This window comes from Pogona vitticeps, chromosome 13, assembly GCF_051106095.1.
Source record: "Pogona vitticeps strain Pit_001003342236 chromosome 13, PviZW2.1, whole genome shotgun sequence".
Lineage (NCBI taxonomy): Eukaryota > Metazoa > Chordata > Lepidosauria > Squamata > Agamidae > Pogona > Pogona vitticeps.
The window spans coordinates 16,888,867-16,906,710 of record NC_135795.1 but is presented as its reverse complement, the minus strand read 5'-3'; the positions used below and the strand labels follow the sequence as shown (position 1 = coordinate 16,906,710).

Below are 17,844 nucleotides of genomic sequence, written 5' to 3'. Positions count from 1 at the left end.
AATAGTGTGTGTGTGTGTGTTGAGTAAGAAATATGTATATGTAATATACATATAAGGATGGTGAATCTGTTCAAATTCTGATGCTTTAACCTGGCAAAACAAACCTCTATATGTGGCAAATAGCTGAAATTTGGGGAAGCTGTTTCCAACTTTTCAGGTGAGTGCTGCAGAAAATCTAATTTGTAGTTCAAAATCTGACATTGAGGCATTAAAATGTTCCATCTAGGAGCCTAAGGGTTAAAGCAGTTTTAATGCTTAGAGGCTGTAGAAGAAGGAATCTAGGAATGATTTTGGTGATGTTAAACAAAGCGCAGCTATTGCTGTGCATGTAACAATAGCAAAGTAAAGCCAAACAAAACCTGGCTAATTATGGCAGGGATCCCATGGAGACAGATATTAATTTATCATCTTAACATCTCTTTTCTATTTTTTCACCATTTCATAATCATGATACTTGGGATGAAAAATAACACCACCATTAACTAATGGAATGTGTCTACAGACAAGCCATATTTGAACCAAAAAGCGAAAAGCAGTTTGGCATAAATTCAACAGATGTACAGACATTCTCACAGTTTGCATATTAAGAATCATTTGCTGTAGGTGCACAATCAAGGAAACTGCTTAGATTTATAGGAATTGTACATCTTTCTCACTTTGAGAAAGGTGACATACATACATCAATCAATCCCTGATAGGTTTATTTCAATTGCTGATGGTGATAGATCCTTTCCTTTAGTTTTATGATGCAGATGCCTGATTACTAATGCTGGGCAAAATAAAACATGTGAGAACATGTTCTATAGCAGTCCAGTAGAGGGAGTCTGAATTCAGTGCAGAAACAGCAGAAAACTAGCTGAAAATACCTCCATTAGGTTGAGAGATTAACATGCTTACCTGCAAACTCCATTTAATTCACTGAGGCCTCCTTTTGAATAAACTGAAAATTGCTCTAAAAGTTAATCTTACTGTTTGATATTCAAATATCATCCCATCCCAATTTTTCATCTCAGAAATTGTTAAAAAACAAAGTTTTATTAAATATTAGAACATTTATTAATTGTTAGGAGGTTCATGGTATCTCTCTCATTCAATCTTCTACATGTTGGTTACCCATTAGTAATTAAGGTTAATGTCTGACAGCTAATTGTTTCAAATAAATCAGTAGATTGATCTATTGTTTAATATTACTATAAATTAATCTATAGATTAATGAAATATTTAGGAGATATAATATTGTTTTGGAAACCTCAAGCCGTATCACAAACTGAATTATTTTACTGCTCCTTCTTCAGTACACAATATACATAATATCACTGTTCAATAAGGCTACACAACTGTCTTACAACAAATCTTACAAGAAAAAAAACAGAAAAGAGCTGTGTAGTCTTCAAAACAATGCAAATGTAGGAGCAGTTCGTACCTTTATTAGATTACTAAAAGAATCAAACAACAAGCAAATTAGCTTTCGATTATGATTCACCATTTTCAGGCTGTGTACCACATTCTTATGGGTAGTTTATTTGTTTGTTTGTTTGTTTACTGCTCCTCTAGAATGTGTCTAATCTGGGTGGTTTATATATAATATAAAAATAAACTAAGATAAAATCCAGATTAATCCAAGATGGGAAAGGAAAAAAGAAAGGGGGGAAAGAAGAGGAAGGAGAGAAGAGAAAAAAGAAGAAAAGAGGAGGTAGGCTAATTAATGGCTGTAGGGAAGGACTGCCTATATAGCCATGTCTTCAAGCTGGTCTTGAAGGCCCTCAGTGAGTTCCACTTTTTAGTTCCAAAAGTTACATGTTTTTATATACAGTATGCTTTTATTAATGACCCAAATTCTCATGGCTGTTGTTGGGGCCTGGTTAGCTTCTTAGATGGCTACAGATGCAGTTTGCAAAAGGCTTTAGGTTTCTTCTGAAAGCAGTTTTTGAATTATGTGCTTTCAGTATTCTGTCAATATATTGCTTTTGTGCATAGCTAATTACAAACTGAAGCTAAGGTCAGTCCTGAGGTTCTGACATATACCTTATATTCTCTGGATAACTATCAATGCAGATATCAGTAATAGAGAATGAATAGAATCTCCATAAGCACTAATGATTTGAGTTTCATCAGAAATGCAAATAATGTTTTTATGTTTTGAAGTAGGATATTGTGATATAGCTTGATGGATTTGATTTCATAAGCAAATTGATGTGACACATATTTAAATTTATAAGAAACATGAGCTGCCCAATGTTAAAGCATGTTCATTGTTTCCATAGGACAAATACTGATTTTATCATCTGATCTTGCTATAATTGCATGGTTTCATTTAATTCCATTTAGTTTCAGTGCATTTCCATCCTATGCATCTCTGATCAACTAAGAAATACCATTTATGATATCTGTATCTTTTGCATTTATTTTTGTGAAGCTTTCAAAATGTTGCAGAATGGCACAATGAGTGAGCATGCAGTTTCTTGCAACAAAACATGTTAAAAGTAAGCTTCTAAGAACTATATTGAGATCAGTCTGCTCCAGCATTCTACATTAGAGATGGACATGAAGCACTTCATGACGAGTCATCTTAAACTGGCAAGGGGTGGGAGTTGGGGACATGTGGCACCTTGTGGTGGTGCTCTGATAACTTAAGATGGCCTGGCATTAGGTGCTTTGTGCCCATCACTATTCTATATGCTAAGAAGGCCATAAACTAATGAGTGTACTGCTAATGACAAAGTCCTGATGCTTGACTCTAGCATCTGGTGATTAGAAATCCACTGCTGGAACATCAATGATCCAATATCAGGTGCTCCTAACTATTTGACCATAGATTGGTTTTAATTTTTTTAATTCATGCAATATTTTTCCACTGCAACTTTATCCAAATAACTTTATGGAATAGGGTATCGGTGCCTTTGTGTTCACTATCTAGATTCAAAATGGCAAACAAATTTTCTATATATAGCATTAAATACTTCAGAAACTGTAGCCAGATGGGGGCATCTCCATGGCTCATGGAGCATGAAACTGGAAATAAGCACTTCGATGAGGTAGTATGGGTGTTGAAGGGATTTTACATTAAAGTAAATGGCATTTATTTCTGTACCATGCAGCAGGTCTCAAAAATAAAACATGATAGAGAAGACGTTAATGGTAATATGCTTAAACACACCAATGTTTACAACTATGTTGTAAATAGGAAGAATCTAGTCTAGTCTAGTCTTTGGTTTGGAACTAAGGGTAATCAAAGAAATTTAGACATTATCCTAGAGTGATTAATTAAACCCAGATTCCAATAAAGCACTGCTGAAAGCAATCATTAACTTGTTTTTGATTGATAAAATGAAGCAGTGGCCCTCCCATCTATAATTGTTATTTGCTTTCTTTAGTATAAAATCAATTGCAACAATTTATGTATGTAACGATGTATGTATGTAACAAGAATTTCAGTTCTTTCTGTGAATGCACATGAATATCGTAGTAGCTTGTTATACTCCTAAGTGTTTTTGGGTTGGTACAAGTGGACATGAATCCAGGTTCACAGAATAAATTTGAAAATTCTATGGCAGCACTGAAAAACAAGAAACAAAATAGCACAGTCCATTGTAGTGTACAGTGCCCTTTATTTTCCACTGATTATTTGTTCACTATCTACTGCTGGGTTTGATTCATATTCTTCCTGTGGTTTGTCCCAACTCACCAGCTTGGGAAGTTTTCTCCTTTCCCACATCATCTTCCATTCCAGCAACCACCTGTTCCTTCCTGTGCCTTCCGTGTGCACTGCATCAGGACATTCTGGAAGGGTGGCTCTATTCCTGTTTCAGCCTCCCTCCAGTTATCCATATCAGCCATCTCCCAGGCTTTATGTGCAATGAGCCTGCCTCCCAGACTGTGTATGTTTGTGCAAGGGGAACTGAACTCCAAACATTTTAACACAGAAGCAAAAGCCACTACATTTGGTGGTACTCACTCCACAGTAAACCCACAAATCAGAGTGATCTGGAAGTCTGGATCACTGCTCCACAAGTAGTCCAAATTGAGTTCTATTTGAGTTAAAATTTCTGAATTGAAAGGCTATTGTTAAATGGTGATGGAGAAAGAACCTAACCTCAAGTGGTCCAAAATGCGAGCAACCTAATCTGTCTGATTGCACATTCTGTTTTATAATTTTCATTTGAAATCTATTTACTTCCAACAGGTCAAACCTTAGCAATCATGGCCAATATAAATCAAGTTCATTACATTGAATCTCTATACTTAAGCAGACCATCAAAAGGCAACCAAAGAAAGAGTCTGCAAAATTGGAATTTATTAATATGCTGGTTGTGTCTTCCCAGGGACAGAAAAAGTCTATGTGTGGTCCTGGCTCTGCAACAAGTAAACTGTCTCACATTTAGATTTGCTCGTAACCTATTTGCTGCCCGAAGAATTATCATGTGCTGCTGTATCTGTAATAATGAGCTTTGAATTTTATTTATCCCCCAGAGTAGCCCAGTCTTCAACTGACCTTCTCAGCTTCATATGTATTTGGTGAAGTTGCTAGTTGCATACTAAACATCATACTGCAGTAAGTTAGTTTTCAAAGTGTATTTCAAAGAATATTTACTACCCAATCCAGGTCTCCTGTACATGTGCAGAGTTGTACTATGAACAAGAGCTTTCACTGTTCTGTATCAAATAGAGATCTGTGAGCATCTACATTCCAAAGATTGAAATATATAATATGTGTTCCCTTATGTATGCATTACATTTGTACACCAGGGCTCCAGTGATAACAAATTCAACAATTTTGCTTTGTACAAAAATCAGAATTGTCAACTATTTGATCAGAATCACAAGGACAGAGAGAGTGAAATCAAGGCAGAATCCTTACCCCTGTCTCCTCATGCCCAATCTTACTCAGCATTCAAAAAACGAATTGGCAGCCTATAAAAATGAAACAAAGTATTACTTCATGTAGCATGTAATTATGGAATTCACTGCCACAGCGTGTTGTGATAGCTGCTAACATATGTGGCTTTTTAAAAGCTTAGATTAAGGAAAGATGCTCTGTGGAAATGTATTTTGAGATCTCTAACCCACAGAACTATAAGGCAGTAGGTGGGGTAGGCATCCTTCAGTCTCGAGAGACTATGGTAATGTGCTCTGTATGGAGAACTTGGAACAGCGTCTAGTGTGGCTGAGAAGGCCAATTCGAGAGTGACAATCCCTTCCACGCTGAAGACAAACACAACCTGTCCTCTGTCCAGCTCCCTGGTTTTGCTTGTTGTGGGACTGTCTCTTTGCCTCAGCCTGCTGGACAAGAATCTCTTCAAAATGGGAGAGGCCATGAAGCACCACCTGCCTCCAGGCTGAACGCTTAGATGTCAGGCAGTACATCCTATAAATTTCTGTGGGGCTTACTCCAAAGTAAGTAAAAATAGTACTGTAGTCAAAGTATCTCTTCCCATAGACTCAATCAGTGACCAAAGGTATTCTGGAAGTACTTTGTCATATTCCTTTCTGCTGTTTCTTCTACATTATAAATAAATGATATAAAAGTAATACCAAGCAACAATTTATATTGGCTCGAGGATATAGGAGCACATAATGCATTCAGGATTTTCTTTGTAAAATGTTATGTAATGTCTTGGAGACCTATTTCTAGAATATTTAGAATTAACATATTTTGAGGAATATTTAAGCCGAATCTTTAAGTTAATTAAATCCTGCAAACAAAATGTGATTTTTTGAGGGAAAAAACTTTCTATTAACACATTAAGTGAATTTTTCTTCAGACTGTTAAACCATCATTAATAACCAAGTCAGAAGCTATATTACTATGGTTTTTCACACACCATGCGTTACAAATCATATTATCTTTACAAAAATAGTCTGACTGCAAATACAGTCCTAGTGAATACCATTTATAATTAAAACATGTTAAAATACATTTCACAGTTTATTGATAGTGAAAATGAGCATCTTCTGTTAACCTATTCCAGGAGGGAATTAGTCAACATCTTGGACTGGATAGAGCTGTATGAAATGAAAATACATTGGCAAAGCTTCTAACAGTTCGAAGGCTTTATTTTCTAAAACCCCCATTGGTAGGTGATTTGAAAGCTGTACAAATTTAAAGCAATTAAATAAAATGATGCCCAATGGCCCAGAAAAGCAGATATGCTAATAAACAACCAAATAAATATTCCAACTGTTACAGCTTCAGGCCAGCAGCTCTTAGGGAAGAGACAGTACATGCACAAAACCAAACCAAACATGCTAGTGCCAAAACAGTGATTAACTGTATGAAGGACCACAGTGGTGATCTTTTTATGCTGGCTTTTTGTTTATTTTATCTTTTTTCTGTCCCCCGTATTCCCCTTGCTTTTAATGTGTTTCATTAAAAAGCATATTCCTGATGTTCTTTGAACAACTCCTCTGTTACCTTTGTCTTGAATATGCTCCAGGATGCAAGTCTCCTATAGGAGTGGGATGGTACTCCAAATGCCATCTTGCCTTATAAATTTATTTATTTATTAAATTTATACCCCACCCCTCTAGACCACGTCTACTCGGGGCGGCTTACAGCATAAAATAGATCAATATAAAAAAAAATGTAAAAATACAATTACAATATTAATTAAGGCAATTAATTTAAGAAAAGAGTACCAAGATGGGATAGAATAAGAAAAGAGGAGGAAAAAAAAAGACTTAGCTGACTGGAGGGAAGGCCTGCTTAAATAGCCAAGTTTTTAACTGGCTTTTAAAAACACCCAGCGAGGTGGGAGGGCATTCCACAGCCGAGGGGCCACCGCCGAGAAGGCCCGGTTTCTAGTTTTTTCCTTCTGAGCCTCTCTCAGCGTCAGACCCCTCAGCCGTCCCTGCTGGCGATGACGGGTGATTCGGGTAGATCTGGGGGAAGACGACGATCTGCCAAATATTGAGGTCCCAAACCGTTTATTTATTTATTTATTTATTTGATTTATATCCCTCCCATCTAGTATATTTATACCACTCTGAGCGGCTAACAACAGAATATATACCATAGTAATAATATAAAACCATAGATACCAAAGATCATAAATAATAAATAGATAAAGAAGAAAAAGATAAAATTAAATTGGATTACATGCTGCAGGAGGGAAGGCCTGGACATAAAGCCATGTTTTTAATTGAGTTTATACCCAGCGTAGGGGCCGCGCGAATCTCAGGAGGGAGATTGTTCCAAAGGCGAGGAGCCACCACCGAGAAGGCCCGGTTTCACATCTTTTCCCTCCAGGCCTCCCTCGGCGTCAGGCTCGTCAGCCTCACCTCCTGGCTTGCGCGGGTGGTTTGGGTAGATCTTGGTGGGAGAAGGCGTTCCGCCAGGTATCGAGGTCCCAAACCATTTAGGGCTTTATAAGTGATCATTAGCACTTTGAAGTCGACGCGGAAACGGATGGGCAGCCAATGCAGTCTAGCCAGGATAGGAGAAATATGATGGTGTTTTCTCCCACCAGTGAGGAGTCTGGCTGCTGCATTCTGCACCATCTGAAGTTTCCGTAGTTAAATTCTAGACAAAAATGTATATTGGCAAAGAATAAGCTCATACGAGTACTGTATCTTTCCTAGCAATTGAAAAGAACACTTGATGATCTCCTTGTTCAATGCACATCTCTGATATAAACCACCCCATTTATAATAAAGCCTTTTTTGTAGCATTATCTCCTTTAAATTAGATTCATCCAGACTCTTTCTTTTTTACCTCAACTTTTGTAGAGTGTGATCTATGTCAGAAGTGGCTCATGCTTTCTAGAACATTGCAGGTATTATCATTGTTAGACCAGTGTTCATTGCCATAAACAGATAAAGTATTACGTAATTCCTTTGCTATATATATGCAATACCTTACTAGAGCAAGGGGACCACAACCACTGTGAAGTTATCGCTTAGCTTTTGATTAATGAAACAGATCTTTTCTATATCTGGATTAAGATGGCATTATAAAAGTAAAGGTTCAAATTGTCCAGTCGTGTCTGACTCTAGGGCGCGGTGCTCATCCCTGTTTCCAAGCCATAGAGCCAGTGTTTGTCCCAAGACAGTTTCCATGGTCACGTGGCCAGCGCGACTAGACATGGGACACCATTACCTTCCTACCATGGTGGTACCTATTTATCTACTCACATTTACATGCTTTCAAACTCCTTGGTTGGCAGGAGCTGGGGACAAGCAACAGGAGCTCACTCTGTCGCATGGAATCGAAGTGCTGATCTTTCAACCTTGCAGCCCAGAGGCTTTGCGGTTTGACCTGCAGTGCCACCACATCCCAAGATGGCATTACATTTCCCTTAAAATCCAGAAAGGGGTACCATAATGTTGATGGCATGCAAATATTATTATTGTTATTATGATTTAGTTATCCATTTACAGAGATTATATTCATTGTTAATGATAATTTGGGATTTTCTTAAGCAGCTAATAGGCCGGTTTCAAGTCCTTGTTTCAAATTCTGGTTATAGCAATTAGTTCCAGCCATTTTATTGTCATTATACAAATGACACTAATCCATGATTAAAGAGGGAAAACTGGCTCCAGAGAAAGTATTTTGAAACTAATACATACTTGGGGTGGGCTGGTTCCAGATGTGCAAAATACATGCAACACTGTTGCGGTGAAAAGTAACATGGGTAGTTCTCTTCCTCCCAGAGACTGTTTGTTATTGCTAGAATGGTCAGTTCTTGTAGAGGCTCTAAACCTTGCTTGTGCTTTCTGCTCAGTTTAAGTTAATTCTTAAGAACCTATGGCAAATCTTCTGTTGCCTAGCTCCATCTGCACAGTGGGAGAGCAACAGGATTGATGTCACCTACTGTGACATACAGCAGTGATCATCAGCCTTGGGCCTCCAGATGTTCTTGGACCACAACTCCCAGAAGCCATCACCACCACCTCTGCTGGCCAGGATTTCTGGGAGTTGAAGTACAAGAACATCTGGAGGCCCAAGGTTGGAGACCACTGACATACAGTATTGCCAAGATTTAAATAGTTCCTTTTGAAGCACACGACTTGCTTGCAATTATACACAGTTGCATGCACCCTGAAATGGAAAAAGAAACTCTTTAGTTCGTGGTATTCTGTCATGGCTGGTGAAATCACTACTATTGCACAGGAGAGCTATCCAAATGCATTTTGGCCATTTTCTGTTCTTAGTGGAAGCCAAAGAATCTTTATTACAGGACAAAACATGATTTATAGAGAGCAAACTCTAGAAAATATTTGGGGAACTAATGAGAAGAAATTCTCTGCATATTACTCAGAATTAAGTCTCACTGTATTGAATAAAGTTTGTCCATGTTAAGTGCATTTCTATTCGTCGTCGTTTAGTCGTTTAGTCGTGTCTGACTCTTCGTGACCCCATGGACCAGAGCACGCCAGGCCCTCCTATCTTCTACTGCCTCCCGGAGTTGTGTCAAATTCATGTTGGTTGCTTCGCAGACACTGTCCAGCTATCTCATCCTCGGTCGTCCCCTTCTCCGCTTGCCTTCACACTTTCCCAACCTCAGGGTCTTTTCCAGGGAGTCTTTTCTTCTCATTAGATGGCCAAAGTACTGGAGCCTCAGCTTCAGGATCTGTCCTTCCAGTGAGCACTCAGGGTTGATTTCCTTTAGAATTGATAGGTTTGTTCTCCTTGCAGTCCAGGGGATTCTCAAGAGTCTCCTCCAACACCACAATTCAAAGGCATCAATTCTTCGGCGGTCTGTTTTCTTTATGGTCCAGCTCTCACTTCCATACATCACGACAGGAAAAACCATAGCTTTGACTATTCGGACTTTTGTTGGCAAGGTGATGCCTCTGCTTTTTAAGATGCTGTCAAGATTTGTCATCGCTTTCCTCCCAAGAAGCAGGCGTCTTTTAATTTCGTGACTGCTGTCTCCATCTGCAGTGATCATGGAGCCCAGGAAAATAAAATCTGTCACTGCCTCCATATCTTCCCCTTCTATTTCCCAGGAGGTGATGGGACCAGTGGCCATGATCTTAGTTTTTTTGATGTCGAGTTTCAGACCGTTTTTTGCACTCTCCTCTTTCACCCTCATTACAAGGTTCTTTAATTCCTCCTCACTTTCTGCCATCAGAGTGGTGTCATCTGCATATCGGAGGTTGTTGATATTTCTTTGCGCGAAATGTTCCTCTAATATCTCCAATTTTCCTGAACAGATCTCTGGTCTTTCCTTTTCTGTTATCTTCCTCTATTTCTTTGCATTGTTCATTTAAGAAGGCCCTCTTGTCTCTCCTTGCTATTCTTTGGAAGTCTGCATTCAATTTTCTGTAACTTTCCCTATCTCCCTTGCATTTTGCTTCCCTTCTCCTCTCTGCTATTTGTAAGGCTTCCTTGGACAGCCACTTTGCTTTCTTGCATTTCCTTTTCTTTGGGATGGTTTTTGTTGCTGCCTCCTGGACAATGTTACGAGCCTCCATCCAAAGTTCTTCAGGCACTCTGTCCACCAAATCTAGTTCCTTAAATCTGTTCTTTACTTCCACTGTGTACTCATAGGGGATTTGGTTTAGATTATACTTGAGTGGCCCAGTGGTTTTTCCTACTCTCTTCAGTCTAAGCTTGAATTTTGCTATGAGAAGCTGATGATCAGAACCGCAGTCAGCTGCAGGTCTTGTTTTTGCTGACTGTATAGAGCTTCTCCATCTTTGGCTGCAGAAAATATAATCAATCTGATTTCGATGTTGCCCATCTGGTGATTTCCATGTATAGAGTCGCCTCTTGTGTTGTTGGAAAAGAGTGTTTGTGATGACCAGCTTATTCTCTTGACAAAACTCTATTAGCCTTTGTCCTGCTTCGTTCTGAACTCCAAGGTCAAACTTCCCTGTTGTTCCTTTTATCTCTTGGCTCCCTACTTTAGCATTCCAGTCCCCTAGAATGAGAAGAACATCTTTCTTTGGTGTCAGTTCTAGAAGGTGTTGTAAATCTTCATAAAACTGTTCAATTTCAGTCTCCTCAGCAGTGGTGGTTGGTGCATAAACTTGGATTATTGTGATGTTGAAAGGTCTGCCTTGGATTCGTATTGACATCATTCTATCATTTTTGAGATTGTATCCCATTACAGCTTTTCCCACTCTTTTGTTGACTATGAGGGCCACTCCATTCCTTCTACAGGATTCTTGCCCACAATAGTAGATATGATAATCATCTGAGCTGAATTCGCCCATTCCTGTCCATTTTAGTTCACTGATGCCCAGGATGTCGATGTTTATTCTTGCCATCTCCTGTTTGACCACCTCCAGCTTCCCAAGGTTCATAGATCTTACATTCCAGGTTCCTATGCAGTATTTTTCTTTGCAGCATTGGATTTTCCTTTCACTTCCAGGCACGTCCACAGCTGAGCGTCCTTTCGGCTTTGGCCCAACCACTTCATTAGCTCTGGAGCTACTTGTACTTGTCCTCCACTCTTCCTCAGTAGCATGTTGGACGCCTTCCGACCTGAGGGCACAAAAATACAAGCTAGTGATTAGATTTTTCTTGTTTGTTTTTTGTATGATCATTGTATATACTTACAATGACATGTGTTCTTTGTTCCTATATGTGTACATAGAATTTGGTGGCTCACAGCAAAACGTATGTATTTAAATAGTTTTCTTTCCCTCATAGAATAGTTTTCAAATTATTTTTTAAGACCTCTCCCAGAAAGAAAGGACAACTTACCAGGGTACATTAGTTTGAGAAGTGATCGTGAAAAATGCTAAAGTATTATATAAGCAAACAAAACCTTAAACATTTATAAATATTTATATTACAGCTGCACAAGCTACATAAATTAAATCTGCAGTGGGGCCATATAATTCAGATGAAATTTATCAGTCAAGTTATTGTCTATGCGTAGTAAATTTTAATATTTCCCATCATATTTCATGGCATTTTGCATTTTGCAAATATTAAATATGACTTTTAAGAAAATAGAATACTGATCGAGGCTTGTTCACTTTAACATCAGAGACAGAACTTGTACCAAGGCTGTAGTCAGTTTGCACTGAACAGTTTTGAAAATTTAAGACAAAAGAATAAGAAGAAAGAATTAGGCAAAATTACAGTGGTTTGATAATTTCCCTTGGTGTGTCAGAGAGGTTACACTTTCTAGTCCAGGTGATTTTAGATGCTAAGATACTATTACTAGTGAGTATATATCATTTAACTTTTTCATTCCTTCATAAAGAACAGTTAGTGGAAATATCCTTACAAAGAAAATGTTCATACTGCTTTTTTATTCCTTTGGCTAAGAAGAAATTAAAGGCATGTAATTAAAAGTCATATTATTATTGCTTTTTGACCTATCATTTAGTAAAATGTGTACTGTTTTGTAAAGCTTAAAATATATGAATTTTCTCCTAATAGTTATGAAAATTCCCTTAACCTAATTATACAAATTATTGTAGTACTAAAAGGTTAATACTACAGAGCTGCATTGATGCATAGAACATATTAAAACCCAGCACCTTCTAAATAATTTGCATAGAGAGAAGTTTTTATTGGACAAATGAATGTGACCTAAAGGACTACTAGCAAATAATGGAAGAAAATTTAGAGCTAAATCTAATTGTAATTGTAATCTACATGTAAGTAAACCCAATGAAATTAATGGGGTTTGTTTCATAGTTGATTAATAAATTCCGTAGATTCCAATAGGAATGATCTACTTGGGATTGTTCTTGTTATTACATGCTGTCACCTATGACTTATGGTGACCCTACAAATGAGTGATTTCCAAATTGTCCCGTCTTCAACAGTCCTGCTCAGCTCTTGTAAATTCAAGCCTGTGGTTTCTTTAGTGAGTCAGTCCATCTTGTATTTGGTTTTCCTCTTTTCCTGCTGCATCCCATCTTTCCCAGCATTATTGTCTTTTTTCAGAGAATCCTGTCCTCTTATTATCTACTCAAAGTAGAACACCCTAGTTATTTTTGCCTCCAGAGATGGTTCAGGCTTGGTTTGCTCTAGGACCCACTTGTTTGTCTTTCTGGCATTCCAGGGTATCCATAAAGATGTCCCCCAGCACCACTTTTCAAATAATCACTTTCCCCCCTGTCAGCTTTCTTAACTGTTCAGCTTTCACACTTGTATATGGTGAACAGAATACAGGATTGTGGATGATCTTGGCCTTGATTTCCACATACACTTGATGATCTTTTCTAATTCCATCTTTGCTGCCTTTTCAAGTCTCAGTCTTTTTCTAATTTCTTGGCTGCAGTCTCTCTTTGGACTGCAGGTATACAATTGGATTTGGCCTTTTGAGTTAGTGTACATAGCATGCTCCACCCCTATCAATTTCTGCTAGTCTATAGTCTATGAAAATGCATGCTACAATAATCAGAAGCCATATGAGTCTGTTATTTTTTGCTTTTTAAACTGTCACAGAAAACAATTATTAGGATAATTTGAGTCTGATGTTTCCTTGAGTGCAGGGCACTAAGAATGTGATTCTTTGGATCATGGAGGTGCTTAAGTCAAACTGGTGTGCATTTTAAAAATGTGGATAACTATGGAAAACTAGGGCTTTTCACAAAGTAATCTGTCTTTTTTGCATTGCAATAGTTCATTGTACAAACCTATTGTCAGAAAAAACAGATTCTGAAATACTGTGCATTTCTCAATGAAACATTGCTTCAATTTAGACAATTACAAGATATATGACAATGAAATATTTAGGTAACAGTGATGTTTAAGAAAAGAGAGAGTAAATAAATATATCCTGGAATAGGGATTATGTATCCTTTTTAGCAACATCATACCTTGACATAGAGGTACAAGGTAGTGAAATCTCATTGGCAGAGAATGATGTTATCATTTTGGGACAATTAAAAGCTTTCTGTATGCGTGCACATGCAGACACACACAAACATGTTCCATGGATCCCAAGGGATCCTCTTCATTCTTGGTAAGTGTTCAGGAGCTGTATCTCTTCAGCTGTATGGAATAGCTTTTGCTTGCAAGAGTTTTAAATTTCAAGGCAGATTGGCTGAGTTTGAGAACACAGTTAATCTGCCTGAGAACCGAGTATTAGAAGTATCAAATATAATGCGTATGATTCTGAAGCATAGAAGCAGGGCAAAGGCTAATAGAGTTTTGTCAAGAGAACAAGCAGGTCATCACAAACACTCATTTCCAACAACACAAGAGGAGACTCTACACATGGACATCACCAGATGGACAATACCAAAATCAGATTGATTATGTTCTCTGCAGCCAAAGATGAAGACGCTCTATACAGTCAGCAAAAACAAGACCTGGGGCTGATTGTGGCTCTGATCATCAGCTTCTTAAAGCAAAATTCAAGCTTACCTGAAGAAAGTAGGAAAAACCACTGGGCTAGTCAGGTATAACCTAAACCAAATCCCTTATGAATACATAGTGGAAGTGAAGAACAGATTTAAGGAACTAGATTTGGTGGACAGAGTGCCTGAGGAACCATGAATGGAGGCTCATAGCATTGTACAGGAGGCAGCAACAAAAACCATCCCAAAGAAAAGGAAATGCAAGAAAGCAAAATGGCTGTCCAATGAGGCCTTAGAAATAGCAGAGAAGAGAAGGGAAACCAAATACAAGGGAGATAGGGAAACTTAAAGAAAATTGAATGCTGACTTCCAAAGAATAGCAAGCAGAGACAACAATGCAAAGAAATAGAGGAAAATAATAGAAAGGGGAAAACCAGAGATCTGTTCAAGAAAATTGGAGATATTAAAAGAACATTTTGTGCAAAGATGGACATGATAAAGGACAAAAATGGTAGGGACCTCACAGAAGCAGAAGACATCAAGAATACACAGAGGAATTATACCAGAAGGATTTGGATGTCCCAGACAGCCCGGATAGTGTGGTTCCTGACCTTGAGCCAGATATCCTGGAGAGTGAAGTCAAGTGGGCCTTAGAAAGCCTGGCTAACAACAAGGCCAGCGGAGGTGATGACATTCCAGTTGAACTATTTAAAATCTTAAAAGATGATGCTGTTGAGGTGCTACATTCAATATCCCAGCAAGTTTGGAAAACTCAACAGTGGCCAGAGGATTGGAAAAGATCAGTCTACATCCCAATCCCAAAGAAAGGCAGTGCCAAAGAATGCTCCAGCTACCGTACAATTGCACTCATTTCACACGCTAGCAAAGTTATGCTCAAAATCCTACAAGGTAGGCTTCAGCATATGTGGACCGAGAACTCCCAGAAGTACAAGCTGGATTCCGAAGGGGCAGAGGAACTCGAGACCAAATTGCTAACTTGCGCTGGATTATGGAGAAAGCCAGAGAGTTCCAGAAAAACATCTACTTCTGCTTCATTGACTACACAAAAGCCTTTGACTGTGTGGACTACAACAAACTATGGCAAGTCCTTAAAGAAATGGTAGTGCCTGACCACCTTATCTATCTCCTGAGAAATCTATATGTGGGACAGGAAGCAACAGTTAGAACTGGATATGGAACAACTGATTGGTTCAAAATTGGGAAAGGAGTATGACAAGGCTGTATATTGTCTCCCTGCTTATTTAACTTATATGCAGAATACATCATGCAAAAGGCTGGACTGGAGGAATCCCAAACCAGAACTAAGATTGCTGGAACAAATATCAACAATCTCAGATATGCAGATGATACCATTCTGATGGCAAGAATTGGGGAGGAATTAAAGAACCTCTTAAAAAGGATGAAAGAAGAGAGCACCAAAAATGGTCTGAAGCTCAACATCAAAAAAACTAAGATCATGGCCACTAGTCCCATCACTTCCTGGCAAATACAGTGGTGCCTGACATTACGATGTTAATTCATTCCAGCGAAATCGCTGTAAAACGAAAACGTAATGCGATTTTTAAAAGCCCATAGAAATGCATTAAAACCCAATTAATGCGTTCCTAGGGGCTTGAAACTCACCGCCCAGTGAAGATCCTCCATAGCACGGCCATTTTTGTTGCCTGTGCAGTGAGGAATCCATGCCAGAAAAGAGCAGGCCGCCATTTTGTTTACCCGGTGGCCATTTTGAAACAGCCGATCAGCTGGCCAAAAATCATAACTTTGCGATGATTGGTTCCCAAAGCGGGGAACCGATCATCGCAAAACGAAATTCCCCCATAGGGAACTTCGTTTTGCGATCGCTTTTGCAGTCGCAAAAACATCGGCGTCTAGCGATTTCGTTGTCAAATGGAGCACCTGTTAAGCGAGGCACCACTGTAGAAGGGGAAGATATGGAGGCAGTGACAGATTTTACTTTCTTGGGCTCCCTGATCAATGCAGATGCTGACAGCAGCTACGAAATTAAAAGATGCCTGCTCCTTGGGAGGAAAGCAATGACAAACCTAGACAACATATTAAAAAGCAGAGACATCACCTTGCCGACAAAGGTCGGCATAGTTAAAGCTATGGTTTTCCCAGTAGCAATGTATGAAAGTAAGAGCTGGTCCATAAAGAAGGCTGACCACAGAAGAATTGATGCTTTTGAATTGTGGTGCTGGAGGAGGCTCTTGAGAGTCCCCTGGACTGCAAGGAGAACAAACCTCTTCATTCTGAAGGAAATCAACCCTGAGTGCTCACTGGAAGGACAGATCCTGAAGCTGAGGCTCCAGTACTTTGGCTGTCTCATGAGAAGAGAAGACTCCCTGGAAAAGACCCTGATGTTGGGAAAGTGTAAGGGCAAGAGGAGAATGGGATGGCAGAGGATGAGATGGTTGGACAGAGTCATCAAAGCTACCAATATGAATTTGACCCAACTCCAGGAGGCAGTGGAAGACAGGAGGGCCTGGCATGCTCTGGTCCATGGGGTTACAAAGAGTTGGATACGACTTAACGACTGAACAACAACAATTATTCTGTCATTCATAGCTCTATTTGGTTTTTGGCTGTTTATTCAGCTGTGCATGGCTGGTACAATTAAACATTTGGTGGTCAACTCAAGATGATTTTTTTTCTTCATGAAAAATACAGAAAATTTGCAATGGAAAAAAAGGTTACCTGTGACAAATCCAAGTTTTCTTCCTATTGTGAATTGTTGTACTGGGTAGAAATTAAAACTTTCCTATTATTGTGCCCTTTTGATGTGATCCCTTTTGTTTTGAGGAAGCCCTTTGGGGGCTACATTCCAGGTAGGGGATAGTTTTTAATTTCTGAAAATCTCTGTTGCCGGTAAAATCCAAGCTTCCCCAAGATGAAAGGAATGTGGATTTTAGCCATTGTCTGGCCATGACTGTGTAGAGTTCTGGGACAGAATTTTCTTCCACCTATGATGAAATCCCAGTTATTGAACCCATGACCATCTGAATGCAAAGCATGTGCCTGCCGCTAAGCTTTTTCCCCTTCCCCTTAAGTGAGGCGTCCACTCATTTGCATCATCTTTAATACTATGAACCAGAAAAAATCCTTAATAAACATTACGTTTTCTTTGACTGTGTGCCTCACCTAATTTCTTAAGCTAAGAACAATTAATGTATGTATAAATATTAGATAATTAAAAAAGGAACTTATGATGAAAATGCTTTACAGAAATCAGTGTTTTATTTACGGTTGAGAATTTGATAATAAAGTCAGTTTGCTCTCAAACTGTTTTGATATTATATAATATAAAAGTCTTTTCTCTCCATTTATATTACTTAACTATAACACAAATGTCTATATTTGTATTTCACTCTACTAGGTTGTCAGATTGATAAATCCTTGGTATTCATTAACTTCATGTTGTAATGAAGTATCTAATGTGTGTGTTTCTGTCATTCACAGCTCTATCCGGTGTTTGGCTCTTTATTCAGCTGTGAATGGATGGTACAATTAAACATTTGGTATACCCCTCATTTAGGAAAATTGGTCTTTTAGGGACCTGTGATTCAACAAATTTCTAATTTCCCATTCTGAAGGCTTGGCTGGAAA

The 17,844-nt window shown here is 38.6% G+C and overlaps 1 protein-coding gene across 5 annotated transcripts in view; it reads left to right on the top strand.

Moving 5' to 3' along the window:
* Window positions 1-17,844, top strand: part of SDK1 (sidekick cell adhesion molecule 1) — a 574,835-nt gene that overhangs the window by 22,537 nt on the left and 534,454 nt on the right. The gene's annotated exons all lie outside the window — the stretch shown is intronic.